Source organism: Panthera onca, chromosome C1 (genome assembly GCF_046562875.1).
Source record: "Panthera onca isolate mPanOnc1 chromosome C1, mPanOnc1 haplotype 2, whole genome shotgun sequence".
Lineage (NCBI taxonomy): Eukaryota > Metazoa > Chordata > Mammalia > Carnivora > Felidae > Panthera > Panthera onca.
In genome coordinates this window covers 191,305,657-191,323,724 of record NC_138346.1, presented here as the reverse complement: position 1 = coordinate 191,323,724, position 18,068 = coordinate 191,305,657, and the positions used below count along the sequence as shown (strand labels likewise).

The 18,068-nt window shown below is 39.9% G+C and overlaps 1 protein-coding gene across 26 annotated transcripts in view; it reads left to right on the top strand.

Moving 5' to 3' along the window:
• MACF1 (microtubule actin crosslinking factor 1) overlaps positions 1-18,068 on the top strand; it is a 330,331-nt gene that overhangs the window by 82,685 nt on the left and 229,578 nt on the right. The gene's annotated exons all lie outside the window — the stretch shown is intronic.

The window sequence follows — 18,068 nt, the reverse complement described above, 5'->3', positions numbered from 1 at the left end:
AAAAAACAAGGCAAAACAAACCCCCCAGAATTGGATGGCATGGAGGAAAACATTATTTGGTGCTGTCTTGAATTGTTGCATCCTTCTGGCTGATCATCTGGCTGTACTCCTAGGTACACTGTGGAACTATAGCTGATCTTTGGAGGAAGGGTAGGAAGGATGTGAATCAGGAGGGACTGAATCAGAGGTTTCTTAGAGAAGAGTGCTGGACTTCCCTGGGCCCTAGGTGGCAACATTCCTCCTCCATACTAGTTGTACTTCTCCCTGTATCTCTCCATGAAATAACAAATCATTAGAAGAGACTTTTAGCCTGACATGCCAAAGACCGAGGGGAAAATGCTCCCAAGCATGGGTTTTATTTGGGAGACCCCTGAGGGTAATCTATGATGAGGCTGTTTCAGAAGTCACCACCTGACTCACTGAGTCAGATGAGTCTGAGTGGAAGCAGCAGTCTTGACCGGAACATGTTCTTTATACCTGCCTATAATGTGTATAGATCTTCCCTTTCTTTGGTTATGGGTGAAATGCCTTTAATCATAAGGTCAAGCAGTGATAAGGGAGAAATGTTCCGACACAACAATTAACCAGAATGTTAAGGGAATCTATTGTGGGGATTGGGATTCCAAATATCTTTTTGATTTTTCCTTTTTCTTCTTTTTTTTTTTTTTTTTTTTTTTAGTGGGAGGACTCTTTTAAGGGCTCATTGTTACCTATAGGATAAAATCCAAACTCATCTTGTTATTTAAGACCTTTCATAATCCAGCCCAACTTTCTATAAACTTATTTTTATCAAAATTATATTTATTCTTATTTTAAAAGATCAAATATTACTATGAGACTTACAACAAAAATTACCTGGGGCGCTTGGGTGACTCAGTCAGTTGAACGTCTGACTCTTGGTTTCAGCTCAGGTCATGATCCCAGGGTTGTGGAATTGGGCCCTGCATCAGACTCTGTGCGGAGCGTGGAGCTTGCTTGGGATTCTCTCTCTCTTCCTCTACCCTTCTCCCCTACTCTCTATCTTAAAAAAAAAAAAAAAAAAAAAAAAAAAAAAAATCTGATTTGTCCCTCCCCATTTCTGAGACTGCTTCCAAGTCATGTAGAGGTGTTTGGTTTTTTTTTTAGTATTTTCCACTACATTTCCTTTTTTTTTTTTTTTTTTAATTTATTTATTTATTTTGAGAGAGAGAGAGCACGAGCAGCGGAGGGGCAGAGAAAGGGAGAGAATCCCAAGCAGGCCCCATGCTATCAGCTTAGAGCCCTATGCAGGGCTTTATCTCATGGAACTGTGAGATCATGACCTCAGCTGATATCAAGGGTCGGTGCTTAACTGATTGAGCCACCCAAACACCCCTCTTTCTTTTCTTTTCTTTTTTAAATTTTGTTTATTTATTTAGAGAGAGAGGGAGCATGAGTGGAGGAGGGAAAGAGAGAGAGAGATACAGTACCGGAAGCAGGCTCTAGGCTCTGAGCTATCAGCACAGAGCCTGACATGAGGCTTGAACCCACAAACCACGAGATCATGACCTGAGCCGAAGTCCTATGCTTAACCCCTGAGCCACCAAGGCCCACCCCCTCTTTCTTTTTCTTTAAAGTAGCTTCCAGCCCAACAGGGTGCTTGAACTCACAACCCCGAGATCAAGAGTCACATGTTCTAATTGAGCCAGCCAGGCACACCTCTACTACATTTCTTTCTCTCTCTCTTTTTTTAAGTTTATTTATTTATTTTGAGAGAGAGAAGGCACGAGTCAGGGAGGGGCAGAGAGAGAGGGAGAAAGAGAATCCCAAGCAGGCTCTGCACTGTTAGCATGGAGCCCAATGTGGGGCTTGAACCCACAAACCATGAAATCATGACCTAAGCCAAAATGGAGAGTTGGACGCTTAACTGACTGAGCCACCCAGGTGCCCCCTACTACATTTTGTAAATATACCCTTGTTTTACTGCTTCTTGATTTTTCATTTTTTGACATTATCTGTTGATAATCAGCTATAGAAAATTAGGATTTAGTTCTTTCATCCCCGCCCTCTTCCCTCTTCTCCCTTTTCTCATTGTCACACATTATTTCCATTGTGTGGTATTCAGTGTTTAGATTATTATGGTCATATAAATATTTGCTTAAAGGTGAGCCACACAGTATTTTATAATTACATTTCCTTTCTTGACTGACTTTTTTCCCCCTGGAATTAATTGCCTTATTTTATCACTTGTTTTCTTGGCCCTAACTCCATGCTCTCCCATGGGGACTGTAAGACAGCTCTCAGTATGTTGGAACATATCAAATAATATACATATGTATATATTTTTAATAATCTTTGGAGAAATTCCCCAGGAGTTTCTTTTCTCCAGTTTTGTTCTCCAACTCAAGCCTTGAGTAAAGTTGTCATTCTGGGACTTTTCCTGCACCATCATATTGGGAAATTCATTTACCTCTCTTCTGTGTTCAATCCCATGTTTCCTGTATCTCACGCTGCCATTTTTCTTGGTTTACTCCATTCCTTCATTGGAATATACCTTAGAGTAGTTTCCTAAGAAAAGATACATGAGAAGTAAATATTTTTGAGACTTTGCTTATCTGAAAATGTCTTTATTCTACTTTTCATTTGATTAAGAGTTTGAGTATAGCCTTCTAGTTTGCAAATGGTGTTCCATCAGAGTTTTGAAGACAATCCTCCCTCTGCCTTCCTGTGCTGCTACTGAGAAGTCCAATGCCATTCTGCTTTCTGAATTTTGTTTGTGACCTATTTTTTTTTCAACAGCTCTTAGGATTTCATTTTTGTCTCTGGTGTTCTGAAACATTGTGATGATGTGCATTGGAGAGGATCTTTTTTAATTTGCTGAGTTGAGTTCTCCTTAGGTCTTTTTCATTTGAAAACACATCTTTCATTTATTAGTTCTTTGATAATTTCCACCCTTCCATTTTCTCTTTCTGATACTTCTGTTAGCTGGATATTGAGCTAATTTGATGGCTTCTCTGAATATTTCCTTCCCTGTATTTCCTCTATCTTTGTCTTTTTGTTTTAGTTTATGGTAAAGATCCTCAGCAATATCTTCCAACTCTTCTTTACAATGGTTTATTTCTGTTGTCGTATTTTTTATTTCTGAGCATTTAAAAGATTTTCTGAGTGTTCCTTTTTATACTACTTGTTCTTGTTTTATGGCAATATTACTTGTTAGTGCATTCTGAGGATATTAATTACAGTGCCCTCAACCCCCTCAATGTTTTCCTCTGCTTCTAATATTGTCTCTGTTTGTTGCCTTTTTTTTTTAAGTTTATTTATTTTTGAGAGAGAGCGAGAGAGAGCGAATGCCCGCACACAGGGAAGGGGCAGAGAGGGAGAGAGAGAGAGAGAGAGAGAGAGAGAGAGAGAGAGAGAGAATCCCAAGCAGGTTGTGTACTGTTAGCACAGAGCCTGATGTGAGGCTTGAACCCACGAACCATGAGATCTTTGTGAGATCATTACTTGAGCCGAAGTCGGACGCTTAACCAACTGAGCTGCCCAGGTGCCCCTGTCTCTGTTTCAGGCTCCTTTTGTTTGTTCATTTTGGTCTCTGTCTTTCACCTTAGAGATGCTGTTAAAATGTCTGATGTTTCTTGGTGATCTTCATATATAAGACTTAGCTCTTAAAAAGCTAAGCCTAACAAGCTGACTTGTTGACTGGTGTGTTCTTAATGAATTATCAGGTAGGGGAGGTCTTTTTCTCCAGAGAGGAATTGGCCAGTCTTCGTCTGGGGCCTTTTAAGCCTGGCAGCCAGAGCTCTGGGGTTGCCAGTCTGGACAGTGGGGCAGAGGGGAGCGTCTTGTTCATTATGTCAGATTTCACTGAATACCCCTGTTATTAGTGAAGCACACTTCTGACCTCATGTGGGCCTCACGACTTTGAACATGTCTTGTATTCAGCCTCATCATGCAGCTTTCTACCCCTTGCCCTCAAGCCTACAGCGACCCCTGATGCATCCAGTTCCCCAGACTTTCTGGAGCCCTGCAGCAGTTTCCCTGGTTTCTTCTTGTTCCCCATTCTTCACAGGCACTTAGCAGAAAGATTAAGCTGAAATTTAAATTAGTGAACGTTGATCTATCCATGCTGTGGTTTTTGAAACTTCTGTTGATATTTTTATTCTTTTCTGTGGGTTTGTCCTGTTTTTATCCCTTGACTGTCATTTTCCTGAGGTTTCAGAAAGAATGGAGATAAATGTGCGTGTTAAGTCTGCCGCATAGAACCTAAAGTTGGCAGAAGTGAATCTTCCAAACTTCTTGCTCGTTCACTCTCAAATGCACAAACTCTGTGCTCTAGTTTTATTTCTTTCTTGTTTTCATTTTCTTGCTCAGGTTATCTTTCTTCCTGGAATGTGTGCTCTTTTTGATTTTAGAATGTTGACATCCTACATGTTCTCCTAAACCCAGTTTATGTGCCTCATACAGGGAAGCCTCCCCCCACCCCCAATTTCTCCAACTGGAAATGACCATTCCATTGACTGCATTCCTAAATTTCTTGTTCACTGAATTCTCGTGGTCTTGCCACCCTCATGACACAGCATACTGCCTTATGCTATAATTATTTATACACATGCCACTTCCCTGGTTAGATTGTAAGGTCTAAAAGGGTATTATAAGACCGCTTTGTAATTTGTTGTTGTTGTTATAGGTAACAACACAAATCCCAGGCAACTAGATATTTCACAGAACCACAGAAGTTTAGGGCTAGCAAAGAATGTAGAGATCTAGAATGTCACCTCATTTTATGAATGAATAAACAGATCCAGTGTGATTAAATGATCTTTTAGTCATATGATAAACTAGTCAGGACTGGAGATATCACCTCCTTTTCTAGTTCTCAAACTGCTAAATGTAGTGATAAAATCTGATATGTGTTTAATTAAATATTCTCATTAATACAGGGTTAGCCAAAGGGCACTTTTTGTTTCACTCTTTTTGAAAATTTTTATACATATCTTTTTGATCTTAGTAATCAGGTAATTTTGTCATAGGTAATATCATAGGTAATTTTTCCTCTCCTTCCTTCCCTCTCTCCCTCTCTTTCTCTCTCTCTCTCTCTCTCTCTCTCTCTCTCTCTCTTTTCTTTTCTTTTTGATAAGTTAGGATCTTCAATATTATAAGTTTAGCTAAAAATTGGCTGGGTAATAGTTTCATTCCAAGGCATCAAGGACCCGTGGATTATAGGTAAAAGAAAAATGTAGGCAGCTATACTGAAAGTGCCCTGATTTCAAGGAAATTTAAAAAAATTAATGATACTGTGTATCAGGAGTGATTCTTTTTCACCTTTCACCTAACAGTAGAGTAGACCCAATTTAGTTGAGTCCTAGTTAATTGAAGTTTTGCTGTTTGATAATTCATCAAAGATTATTGCTCAAAGTAAATTGTGTCAAAAATTATTTAGCTCTTGATGGTCATTTTCAGAATGTTTGAGATAAGCTTTGGAGATTTAGATGCTCCAGGAATGTCCTTTGGGAGAAAGTTGAACTACAACTATTGTTCATTTAGGATTTGTTGAATATCAGATATGCCAGTCACTAATCAAAAACCCAGATGTCATTCTTTTCCTCATTTCCTCATCACCTACTTTGGGAACTTGAGGATAGATGATGGGCAGTTCTTTAGGCTGCTCCCTTTCTTTGAGATTTGGTTTTCATTGGGGTTTTGCCTTACAGATGAGGCTGAGTGATGGTAGATGGTTTGATACTGAGTCTGGCTTGCAGTCTCCACTGAGCAAGCTGTTGCTGGACAAGCAGTCTATGGTAGATGAGCCATAACCAATCTGTAGGCTGGGTTGGGCTCTGCCTAATGCTCAATACTTTTGGTTTTATCCAAAGTAGAATCTGTTGCCCTCAGATTTTAGAGAGTAGGGATTTATTGTACTCATTGGTATTTCTGCCTTCGGCTGTTTCTGCATTGCCACCTGGCTGCCATTAGAGGGAATTCACTATAGCTCTGAGTCCCTGCAGAGGGCTGAGAGGAACTATCCCTGTTTCCAGGATGGAGCATGTGTTCTCTTTCCTTAAAACTGTTACCCAGATTTCCTTTTATGACTTGTTAAGTCAGAGGCAGCTGCGAGGATGCATCGGGGAAGCATTACTCACTGGGCACACATAGTGACCCTGACTGCTGGTGAGGAGCCTGGGCCGAGCTGAGAGTGAGTCAGCTTTGGAAATGGAAAAATTCAGGGTAGTGGGGGGTAGGGATTATGTGCCAGTGACTGCTTCTTCTGTGTCTGTTCTTTTCTCTGTAAGAACTTACCAGAAAGCTGTGAATACTGGGGATCCAGTTGGGGCAGCCAATATGCCAACCAACTTTGAGGTGATAATGTGTTCATGAAAGGAGAGAGCTGACTACACCTAGCATCCCTGCCTTTTATATTATGTGTGTGTGGGTTTTGAGGCAAGCTTGAGCTTGTGTTATGAAAGTTCTATGTGTGCGAATTTCACTAGAGTAAAAGCAGTCACAGAATCTTTGTCTTCGTTATAAAACTCAGTCTTCTGTATCTGTCTTTGTCCAGTAGGGGTCACTGGGGGTTTAAGCTCCAAATGAGAGAAACTCACTAATCTTACGGTAGACCAACCATATTCCTCGTCTTTGTTGTGACATCTTTGTATATTGAGCACTTTTTTTAAATAAACATTAGAACAGAAATAAAAAATGTGAACTTAGGGGCGCCTGGGTGGCGCAGTCGGTTGAGCGTCCGACTTCAGCCAGGTCACGATCTCGCGGTCCGTGAGTTCGAGCCCCGCGTCAGGCTCTGGGCTGACGGCTCGGAGCCTGGAGCCTGTTTCCGATTCTGTGTCTCCCTCTCTCTCTGCCCCTCCCCCGTTCATGCTCTGCCTCTCTCTGTCCCAAAAATAAATAAAAAACGTTGAAAAAAAAATTAAAAAAAAAAAATGTGAACTTGTATTAAGAAATTTGTAAATCTACTGAATATATGAAGAACAGATTATTCCAAATGCTAGGTGAGACAAGAAGCCAAAGCTGAGATGGAATTGGTTTTATAAATAAGATTGGAAGAGACTTTTTTTAACAAAGTGAAAGGAGACAAGGAAAGAAAACTGTTTATTAAGCATCTGATGTATACTTACCTACTACAACTCCTAGAAATAGTTTTTTGTTTTTTTTTATTTTTAATGTTTACTTACTTTTGAGAGAGAGGGAGAGACAGAGTGCGAGTGGGGGAAGGGCAGAGAGAGAGGGAAACGTAGAATCGGAAGCAGGCTCCAGGCTCTGAGCTGACAGCACAGAGCCCCACATGGGGGGCTTGAACCCATGGACTGAGATCATGACCTGAGCTGAGGTTGGACTCTTAACCAACTGAGCCACCCAGGCGCCCCCCGAGAAATAGGTATTTTTATACACATTGTACATTTTAGGAAATATTCAGAAATATTAAGTGGCGCCCCTAGGGTCCCATAATTAGTATTTTGTGATACTACTAGAGGAGATCCTGTTAGGCACGTTTATTTGAGTTTGGTCCTTGGACCCTAGTGAGGGTTCATGAGAGCAGGTTTTATTAGAAGATAAGCAGGGCCTGGTGGTAGAAAGACCAAATGATTCTCATGTTGTGGATTAGGATTCAGAGCAGGCTCCAGGGGTCCATAGGTGTAAAGAAGCTGACAAATCTGTCTTTGTGTTCAGGTGACAAGTTTTTTCTCTTTATCATTTAGGCTACTGCCAGGATCTAGAAAACCATCTCACAGAGATCTAAAATTAGCCGTTTGTTTGTGTGCATAGCTTGGTTTCCATGGATAAATAGTTTAAGTTGGTCTCTCTTACCTACCTCTTATCTTGGCCCGGACTCTTCTTCTGAGCCTTGAGTATAGCTACCTACTAGCATTCTCAAGGCTGACTGGTTACCTTATTGTTGAGTTCCTGACCCTTTGTCAGCTGCATACCCGTTCTGCCCTCTTGTGTTCCAAGGTGTCTCAGAGAAACTAAAATGGATCACATGTTTCTTAGACCACACTGCAAGATGTTTGCCATTGAAACTGTTTTTATTTGGAAAAGCATTTAAAAAATGTGTTTAGGCTGGATAGGAGTCAGGTGCTACTCTCCATCATGAATTCACTTGTAATGAGAGATGTTTCTGGACAAAAATAACAATCCTTAGCAAAAGTCGAGAGCAGTCTCCATAGACAGGGCTTCTTTTCCTTGAATCTTCTCCGTTTATTGAAGATACTGGCTACCAGAATTTCCAGGAAAAAAATCTAATCGCTCTAGATTTCATTATTACTTTGTTGGGGGGAAATGGTCTGAATCCCAAAGAGAGAGAGATTATTTAAAATAATAATATGGATATTAAGATGGACTAAATATTCTTGTCCTTTCTCGTTTTGAAGCAGTGCCATTGAAGTCTAATTTGATTTATTTATTGAGTTGGTGGCTTAGAGCTGTTTAAATACCACATATTTTACCTTGACTTATCTCCTCACATTGCCCATGGAAGGTGTCTCGTTACCCTGCTGGGGCATAAATGCTCTAATAGAGTAACAATAATAACAATGGCTAACCTGAATGAGTTCATGTTTAATGTTTTTTTTTTTTAAACAGTTAATAGTGAATGCTTATTGTGTGCCAGGTAGTCCATGTGTTTTCTCACTTAATCCCCGTTGTAACACCACAAAGAGGTGATTTTATTATCCCTATTTTACAAATGAAGAAACTGAAGATTAAAGAGATTAATTGGTTCATAGACACATACCCAGAAACTGTAAAGTCAGCATTTGAATCTGGGTTTGGTTAACAGACTGTTAAGTTTAGAGCCCTGCGCAGAGAGAGAGGCATTTTTGTTTTAAGAATGAGTATCCAGGGTGCCTGGGTGACTCAGTTGGTTAAGTGTCTGACTGGCTTAGGTCATTGTCTCATGGTTCGTGAGTTCTAGCCCTGCATCAGGCTGTCTGCTGTCAGCACGAGCCCACATCCGATCCTCTGTCCCCCTCTCTCTCTCTGCCACTCACCAGATCTCTCTCTCTCTCTCTCAAAAAAAAAAAAAAATAAATAAATAAAAATAAACATTAAAAAAAAGGGGGTGCCTCTGTGACTCAGTTGGTTAAATGTCCAGCTTTGGCTCAGGTCATGATCTCATGGTTTATGAGTTCCAGCCCCACATTGGGCTCTCTGCTTTCTACACAGAGCCCACTTTGGATCCTCTGTCCCCTTCCTCTGCCCCTCACCTGCTTGTGCGTGCTCTCTCTCTCTCTCTTTCTCAAAAATAAATTTAAAAACATAAAAAAAAAAAAAAAAAAAAAGAATGAGTTTCCTAGGGGCACCTGACTGGCTCAGTTAGTAGTAGAGCATGTGGACTCTTGATCTTGGGAGTTGTAAGCTCCAGCCCCACGTTGGATGTAGAGATTACTTAAAAGTAAAATCTTTTTTTTTTTTTTTTAAGTTTATTTATTTATTTTGAGAGAGAGAGATAGCATGAATGGCAGAGGGGCAGAGAGAGAGGGAGAGAGAGAATCCCAAACAGGCTCTATGCTCAGCATGGAGCCCGACACAGGACTCGATCTCAGGATAGTGAGATCAAGATCTGAGCTGATACCAACAGTTGAGCCACCCAAGTACCCTCAAAATAAATTCTTTAAAATAGTGGTCCACTGTCTTTATGACCTCCATTAAAAATAAAGAATGAGTTTTCTAGGTGCTACCCCAGAACATCACCCATTTTACTTTTCACCTTTAATCTTTACTTTTACTTTCATTTTTCTTTCTTTTTTTCAAGGGTAAGGGCCTAACTAAATTGCTGAGTTGGACAAGAAGGCCACCCAGAGTTTGGATGTTGGGGTAGAATGCCATGTCTGGAGAGATTTCTAGAAGTGGAATTTTTGAATCAGTAAATTGACTTCTTGCCAGCTTTAAGAAAAAGGAAAACCTGTATTTGTGTTCTTGGAGTCACTTTTTTCCTTAAACCCCCAGGTAGATTTGGAATTCCGTTAAAAGTGGTTCAGTTCCTCTGTTAGTTATATCTGCTGGGTCTGTCTGTCTAAAGAAGTATATTGAGTTATTCCTGCCACAAGATGAATAGTTTTCCAGGCATTTGCTCTCTGGTGTATGTTTTTGCAGTCAAAATAGATTCATTCCCAAGAAATGCTTATATTTTGTGAATCTCCATGGTTTACTGGACCCTGTTTAACTCATTCCAGTATGTTTTGCCTTTATACTCCTGGCTCTCACAGTGCTCTTTGGACCCATTACACAAATAGTTGTTAAGTTATGAGATTTCATATAGAGAAGCAGAATTCATCTAGCTTTGAAAACTTTAGTGAGAGAGCAAAAATAAGCACAAAACTATATTATAAAATAGAAAGTGCTAAATGTCATGAGAGAGAAACAAAATATAATATAATCTCAAGAGAAGGAGATGTTTACTTCTGACTGGGATGGAGGGAGTCACCAGGGAAAAATCTGTGGCAATATTGGCTTTAAGCTGGTCCATATGAATGGGATTTTGATTGGAGTGGAGATGAGAAGGAAATACATTCCAGGTTAAATGAGGAAAACACTGTAAAGCCAGAGAGAGTTTTTTGAATTTAATTTGCTGACAGTGGGAAATTGAAAGTTTTAGAATGAAATTACAAATGAACATTTATTGAGCATTTAAGATATACTGGTCATTATGCATGCTTCTGGGATATTAATCTCGCAGTGAATATGGACAGGACTGGCAGACTGGGATTAGGCAAATTAGGCAAATTATCAGTTTACCAAAGTTTTATACAGTCTGAACAGTATTCAGAGATCCTTGTGGTCAGATGTGGCTTGTATGCTGCTCCTCCAAATAATGATAATAATAGCCAATAATTATTGAGCACATACTGTGTGCCAGGCACGATCTAAGCACCTTAAACGCATTAACTCACTCTATGAGACAGGTACTGTTAGTGTCATCATTTTACAGATGAGGAAATTGAGGCTGTATGCGGTGAATTAAATAGTTTGCCCAAAGGTGCTGATGTGACATATATTGTAAAGTCTGGATTTGAATGTAGGCAGTCTGGCTTCAGACTGAGCTTGTAATTACCACACTACTATAATGGCATCTAGGGTACTGAGCAAAAAATTTGGGAAAATTTCCTACCATTATTGTATTCACTGATACTTGGGTATGTAGAATATTCTTTGTAGGCATTCTGGGCCTTTGCATATTTATTGTTTTCATAATCCTACATTGCTAAACATTAGAGACAGGAGTCACAATGTCTCCTAATTAGCTACTGTGAAGCACACATCCTCTGCCTATCCGTAGTTAGATGCCTACTGGACTCATGGCAGGAGACAGATGACCAGAGCTCGGGGCCAGGCTTTGATGTCTGGATCCTGTCGTTCCCAGAAGTCCAAGGTTTCCATTGACAACAGCCACATACTAATCTCTACCACAGTTTTAATCTCAGGTATATCTGTTGTTTTAAAAAAAAGTATCCTCTTTGTAAGCATTATTTTTCCAGATTTCAGTCTTTTATTTTTTTTATTTTTATAAAGTTTATTTATTAACTTTTGAGAGAGCGAGAGAGAGAGAGAGAGAGAGAGAGAGAGCATGTACACATGAGCAGGAGCAGGAGCAGGAGAGGGGTAGAGAAAGGAGAGAGGGAATCCCAAGCAGACTCTGTGCCATCAGCACAGAGCCTAATGTGGAACTTAAACCCACAAACTGTGAGATCATGACCTAAGCTGAAATCAAGAGTCAGATGCTTAACTGACTGAGTTACCCAGTCATCCCCAGATTTCAGTCTATTAAATGGATCTTGAGGCGCCTGGGTGGTTCAGTAGGTTGAGTGTCCAACTCTTGGTTTCAACTCAGGTCATGATCTCACAGTTTGTGGGTTCAAGCCCTGCATTGGGTTCTGCGCTGACAGTGAGGGGCCTGCTTGAGATTCTCTCTCTCCCCTCTTTTTCTGGCCTACCCCACTCACGTGCTCTCTTTCAAAATAAATAAATTATAAATGAATGAATGAATGAATGAATGACTAAATGGCTCCTGAGTTATTAGTCTGTATCTGCTCAAGTTCAGAGGCTGTGGATGTCAGTTATTTTGAGACCACGTATAACTCCATGGCAGCTTGAATAACAGTCACAGCGCCCCTTCTCACAGACCTGCTGTCACCTCAGTCGCAGACATGAAAGTGATTCTGGGGTGTTGTCTTGTTTTGAGATTTCTTGTGGGTAATGGCTGTGGGTGACCACCTTAAATTCTTGGGAGTGAAATAATCTTAAAGGGAGGCAGGTCTCAAATCTTAATGAAGGTTAGAGTCTTGCTTTTACAGGGCTTCTTTGGTGGTTTGGGGCCCTGCCCATTGGCTGTAGGGAAGGGATATCCTGGGGGGTGCTAAATATGACTTTAAAAGGCCCATTCTTTGTATAATAAATGATCTCTAAAAAAAACCCCAGTCACTCCCTCCTGCCAGCTTCTAACCACTTCCTATAAATGACAGCACACAGATCCATCTTAGTTTTGCTAAGTGAAAAATTTATTTTATTTTCACAGAAGCAGTTCCCCTTCTCTTCTTTATTCCTTCAGACAAACGTGCATATATAGAAAGCCTGGAAACAAAACTTATTACCTGTCATATGTAGAAAAATGGTTGTATCCAAGGTATAGCATGCCATCTTATGAAGAGTAAATTACCTTGGATACCTTCCATTGTCTTCTCTAATAATAATAGTAAGTTCAGAATATATCTTGATACTTGAGTGCTGTGGATTTTTTTTCCTTCAAATTTCCTAGGTGTTTTTGAATGGCACAAGCATGTGATATGTGATTTTCTAATTTAAGATAGTTTTGCAGTGAGGCAGAGAAATGGTTTTAACTTTGGGAAATAAAATATGGTGAAGATATTTATAAGATTGCCAAAAGACAGTTGTATGAGGTGATATAGGCAGCACTAGCAGTGTGATGTTCTGTGTTGAAGTTGAGATGCTTTCCTTAGAGTCAGGTCAGGCTATGTACAGTATGTGTAAGGAGGAAGTATTCCAGACATATAAATACCTAAATTGTTTAACTTCAAGTTAGTATAGTTAGTTTGCCAGAACATTTTAGTAAAGGGAGTCAGTGTGATAAAATACACTGGTTTGAAATCAGGCAGATAAAAGTTCAGATGCCAGTTCACTCTCTTACTTTGTAACTTTGGGCAAAATAATTTGAATTTTCTGAGCCTCAATTTCTTTTTTATTTTTATCAAAAAATTTATTTAAAAAATTTGAGTACATGTGACATACAATGTTAGGAGCCCCCTAACATTTATAAAATTATTTATAAAATTATTTATAAATTTAATTTATAAAATTTATAAAGATTTATACAAAATTTATAAGATTTATTAAATTATTTATAAGATGTCCCCATTTGTAGTATTAACAATATATAATAATAAAATATTAACTAATACTGATAATATTATCGAGATTAAATGAAGTAACAGATGTGAAGATACTCTATAGTAGCCACTTAATAAATGTTAGTATATTGCAGTATTAGTATAGTATATTATAATAAATGCCCTTTCATCTTCTTTGGCCATCACAGCTCCAGGGCTTGTCTATAGTAAGGGGTACATCATCATCATCTTTGTGTCCACTGTGTCTAGCATGATGCTCCATGTTTTTATATTGAATGAATGCAGACACCTGGGTGGCTCAGTCGGTTGAGCAACCGACTCTTGATTTTGGCTCAGGTCATGATCCCAGGGTCGTGGGATTGAACCCCACATTGGACTCCATGCCAAGCATGGAACCTGCTTGAGATTCTTACTCCTTCCCTCTGCCCATCTCCTCCACTTGCGCGCATGCTCTCTCTAAAATAATAAAATAAAATAAAGCAAATTGAATGAGTGAATGGATGGATGGATGAAATGCTCTGTTTCACATGAGAGCCCTGCTCCAGAAGAGGCTCTGGCTTAGTTTCCACTGGATTGCACTATTGGTTTTCCTTCCGTAGCCTTTATTCCTTTCAGCAAACACTAGTACATTTCACATGCCAAGAAAAATTCTCAAAAAAAAAAAAAAGAAGAAAAAGAAAAATTCTCTTGATCCTAGGTCCCTCTCTCTGCTCTTCTTTACAGTAACATTCCTTGAGTTGTTTTTACTTTGTTGTCACTAATTCTTCTCCCATTCTTTTTTTATATTTAACTTAAAAAATCATTCTTAATTGAGGTATAATTGACACATTATGTTAGTTGTAGGTGTACAACATAATACTTTGATATTTGCGAGGTGCCTGGGTGGCTCAGTCAGTTAAGTGTCTGACTTTCAGCTCAGGTCATGGTCTCACGGTTTGTGGGTTTGAGCCCTGCATCGGGCTCTGTGCTGCCAGCTCAGAGCCTGGAGCCTGCCTCAGATTCTGTGTCTCCCTCTCTCTCTCTGCCCCTCCCCTGCTTGTGCTCTGTCTCTCTCTCAAAAATAAATAAACATTAAAAAAATCTTTTTGAATAATTTGATATTTGCATATATTGCAAAATGATCACCACAGTAAGTCTGGTTAACATCTGTCACCCTTGGGAATGCAAGCTGGTGCAGCCACTCTGGAAAACAGTATGGGGGTTCCTCAAAAAACTAAAAATAGAACTACCACACGAGCCAGCAATTGCACGACTAGGCATTTATCCGCGGGATACAGGTGTGCTGTTTCGAAGGGACACATGCACCCCCATGTTTATAGCAGCACTAACAACAATAGCCAAAGTATGGAAAGAGCCCAAATGTCCATTGATGGATGAATGGATAAAGAAAATGCAGTGTGTGTGTGTGTGTATGTGGTGTGTGTGTGTGTGTATGTGGTGTGTGTGTGTGTATACACACACACACCACATACACACACACACACACACACACACACACACACAATGGAGTATTACTTGGCAATCGAAAAGAATGAAATCTTGCCGTTTGCAACTACACAGATGGAACTGGAGGGTATTATGCTAAGTGAAATTAGTCAGAAAAAGACAAAAATCATATGACTTCACTTATGAGGACATTAAGAGACAAAACAGATGAACATAAGGGAAGGGAAACAAAAATAATATAAAAACAGGGAGGGGGACAAAACAGAAGAGACTCATAAATATAGAGAACAAACTGAGGGTTACTGGAGGGGTTGTGGGAGGGGGGATGGGCTAAATGGATAAGAGGCACTAAGGAATCTACTCCTGAAATCATTGTTGCACTATATGCTAACTAATTTGGATGTAAATTTTAAAAAATAAAAAATAAAATTAAAAATAAAAAAGGATATTGACAAACCAGTACCAAAAAAAAAATCTGTCACCTTATAGAGTTACCAAAAGATTTTTTTTTCTCCTGATGAGTACTTTAAAAAAAATTTTTTTTTAAAGCTTATTTATGTATTTTGAGAGAGAGAAAGAGCAGGGGAGGGGCACAAAGAGAGGGAGAGAGAGAGAATCCCAAGCAGCCTCCACACTGTCAGCGCAGAGCCTGATGGGGGTCTCAAACTCACAAACTGTGAGATCATGACCTGAGCTGAAACCAAGAGACAGGTGCATGACCAACTGAGCCACCTAGGAGCCCCTCTTGTGATGAGCACTTTTAAGATCTACTCTCTTAGCAACTTTCACATAGGCAATCCATTTTTAGATTTTTAACTATAGTCACCATGCTCTTCATCATATCCCTAAAAATCCCATTCTTTCCTGAATCATTCCAGTCAAGCCATTTCTGGCATCAAAACTGCCCTTGTTAAAGTCATCAGCAACCTCCACATCGCTAAATTCAGTGGTCCATTCTCAATCCTCATCATGACACATTAATAGCTTTGACATGGTTAATTACTGCTTTTTTTTTTTTTTAAGATTTTATTTTTATGTAATTTCTATACCCTACATGGGGCTCAAACCCAGAACACCAAGATCAGACTCACATGCTCCACCAACTGAGCCAGCCAGGTGCCCCTAATTACTACTTCTTGAAACATTTCTCCTGGCTTCTGGGGCAGCATGCTCTTTGGTTCTCCTAACCCCCTGGCCTCTCTTATGTGGTTCTTACTCTTCCCCATCTGATATAGTGTTTCCAGCACTTAGTCCATTAAGTTGGTCTCTTCTCTGTTCACTCTCCAAGTGATCTCACTCCATTTCCAGGCTTCAAAACTCATTCTGGGTCTTTCCCAAAATCCTAGATTCATATAGTCAACTGCATATTCAAAATTCCACTGGTATGTCTACTGGGCATTTTAAATCTAATGTGTCCAAATGGGAATTCCTGCCTACCCGCACCCCCCCCCCCAAACCAAACAGCTACAATCACCAACAAACCCCAAACCCTCTGCTTCTCTGACAGTCTTTCCCAACTCAGGAAGTAGCAGTTCCGTTCTTTCAATTTCTAAGGCCAGAACTCTTGGAGCCATGACTCTATTCTTTCTGTCCTCCCCCTACATCCATTCTATCAGCAAATCCTGATGACTGTTTCTTTATAACTTATCCAGAATGTAACCACATCTCACCAGCTCTAACACCACACTCTGGTCCCAGCTGTTGTTTCTCAGCTACCAGTTTTCACTTGGATTATTGTAATGGTGTTTTAACTAGTTTCCTTGCTCCTGTTCTTGCTTTCCAGTATCTGTTCTCAATAGAATAGCAAGAAGGATTCTTTTAAAACCCTAAGTTAAGTCATGTCACTGTTTCACACAAAACTTTCCAAAAGTTTCCTACTTCACTTAGAATAAAAGCCAAAGTCTTTACAAATGGCCTGCACAGCCATAGGCGACCTGATAATCTCTCTTGCTTCATCTCCTGACACTCTCCCCTTCTCTCTTTGAGCTCCAACCATTATAGTTTTCTCCATGTTCCCTGAACACACCAGACCTACTTTTGCCTCAGGGACTTTGCACTTGCTTTAAACAATTTTTTTGGCTCCTCTTTTCTCTGGATAGCCATATGACTTGTTTGCTCATATTCTTTTTTAAATTTACTTAAGTTTATTTATTTTGAGAGAGAGACAGAGGATGAGCAGAGAAAGGGCAGAGGGAGAGAGGGAGAGAGAGAATCCCAAGCAGGCTCCTCACTGACCAGAGCCAAAATCAAGAGTTGGAGGCTTAACTGACTCAGCCACCCAGGAGCTCCTGCTCATAGTCTTTAGGTCTCTGCTTAATGCTCTTATTAGAGAAGCCCTCGCTGAACATAAAACTGTAAACATGATTCTATTGGCACTCCCTTTCGTCTTCATCTCTTTTAGTATTTGTGTGACAAACATCTCCGTTGTATTTGTGTGACAAACTATTCGATTGTTTGTTTTTACTTTTTGTCTTCCCCAACCTGATTGCTGTCCCTATAGTTTTGCTGTTCTAGAATGTCATATGGGTGGAACTCTACGGTATGTAGCTTTTTGCGTTTCGTTTCTTTCATGTAGTATAATGCTTCTGAGATTCATCTATGCTGTTGTAGTTTGTTCCTTTTTCATTGCCGTGTTGCACTCCATTGTTTGGATTTGTTTATTAGTCCACCAGTTGATGGACTTTGGGCTGGTTCCAGATTTTCATTACTTTGAATAAAGCTGCTATTAATGTTCACATACAGGTCTCTGTGTGAACACATGTTTTTACTTTTCCTGGGTAAATCCTAGGCGTGATGTTGCTTGGTCATTTGGTATGTGTACGTTCAACTTTATAAGAAACTGCCCAACCAGAGCTGTTGTGCCCATGTACACCCTCACCAGCAGTGTGTGAGAATTCTAGTTGCTTCACATCCTTGCCAAGACTTGATATGATCAGTCTTTTTAATTTGAGTCATTCTAGTAGATATGTAGTGGTAAAGTGTTTTCAGTTGCTGCTGTAGCCTCCGTATCAAGTTTTCATTTGTAAGCAGGCCTTAGCTTTGTGGAAGGCATTGTTTCCTGCTGTCATTGAGTATCCTCGTATCCCCTCAGGCAGCTAGTGGAAATCAGGTGGGTTTTCCAACTCTGAAAGCACACTGGTTTTTTGTTCTCCTTGTTCATCTTCATCAGGCCTTGATGTCAGATCTAGCTCATTGGAGCTTGTTCTGTATGTGATCCTCTCTGTCATGATGTTCAGGTCCCTTGCCTCCCCCTCCCAGGCCATGGGTGTGGAAGGGTTGCCCTCTGAC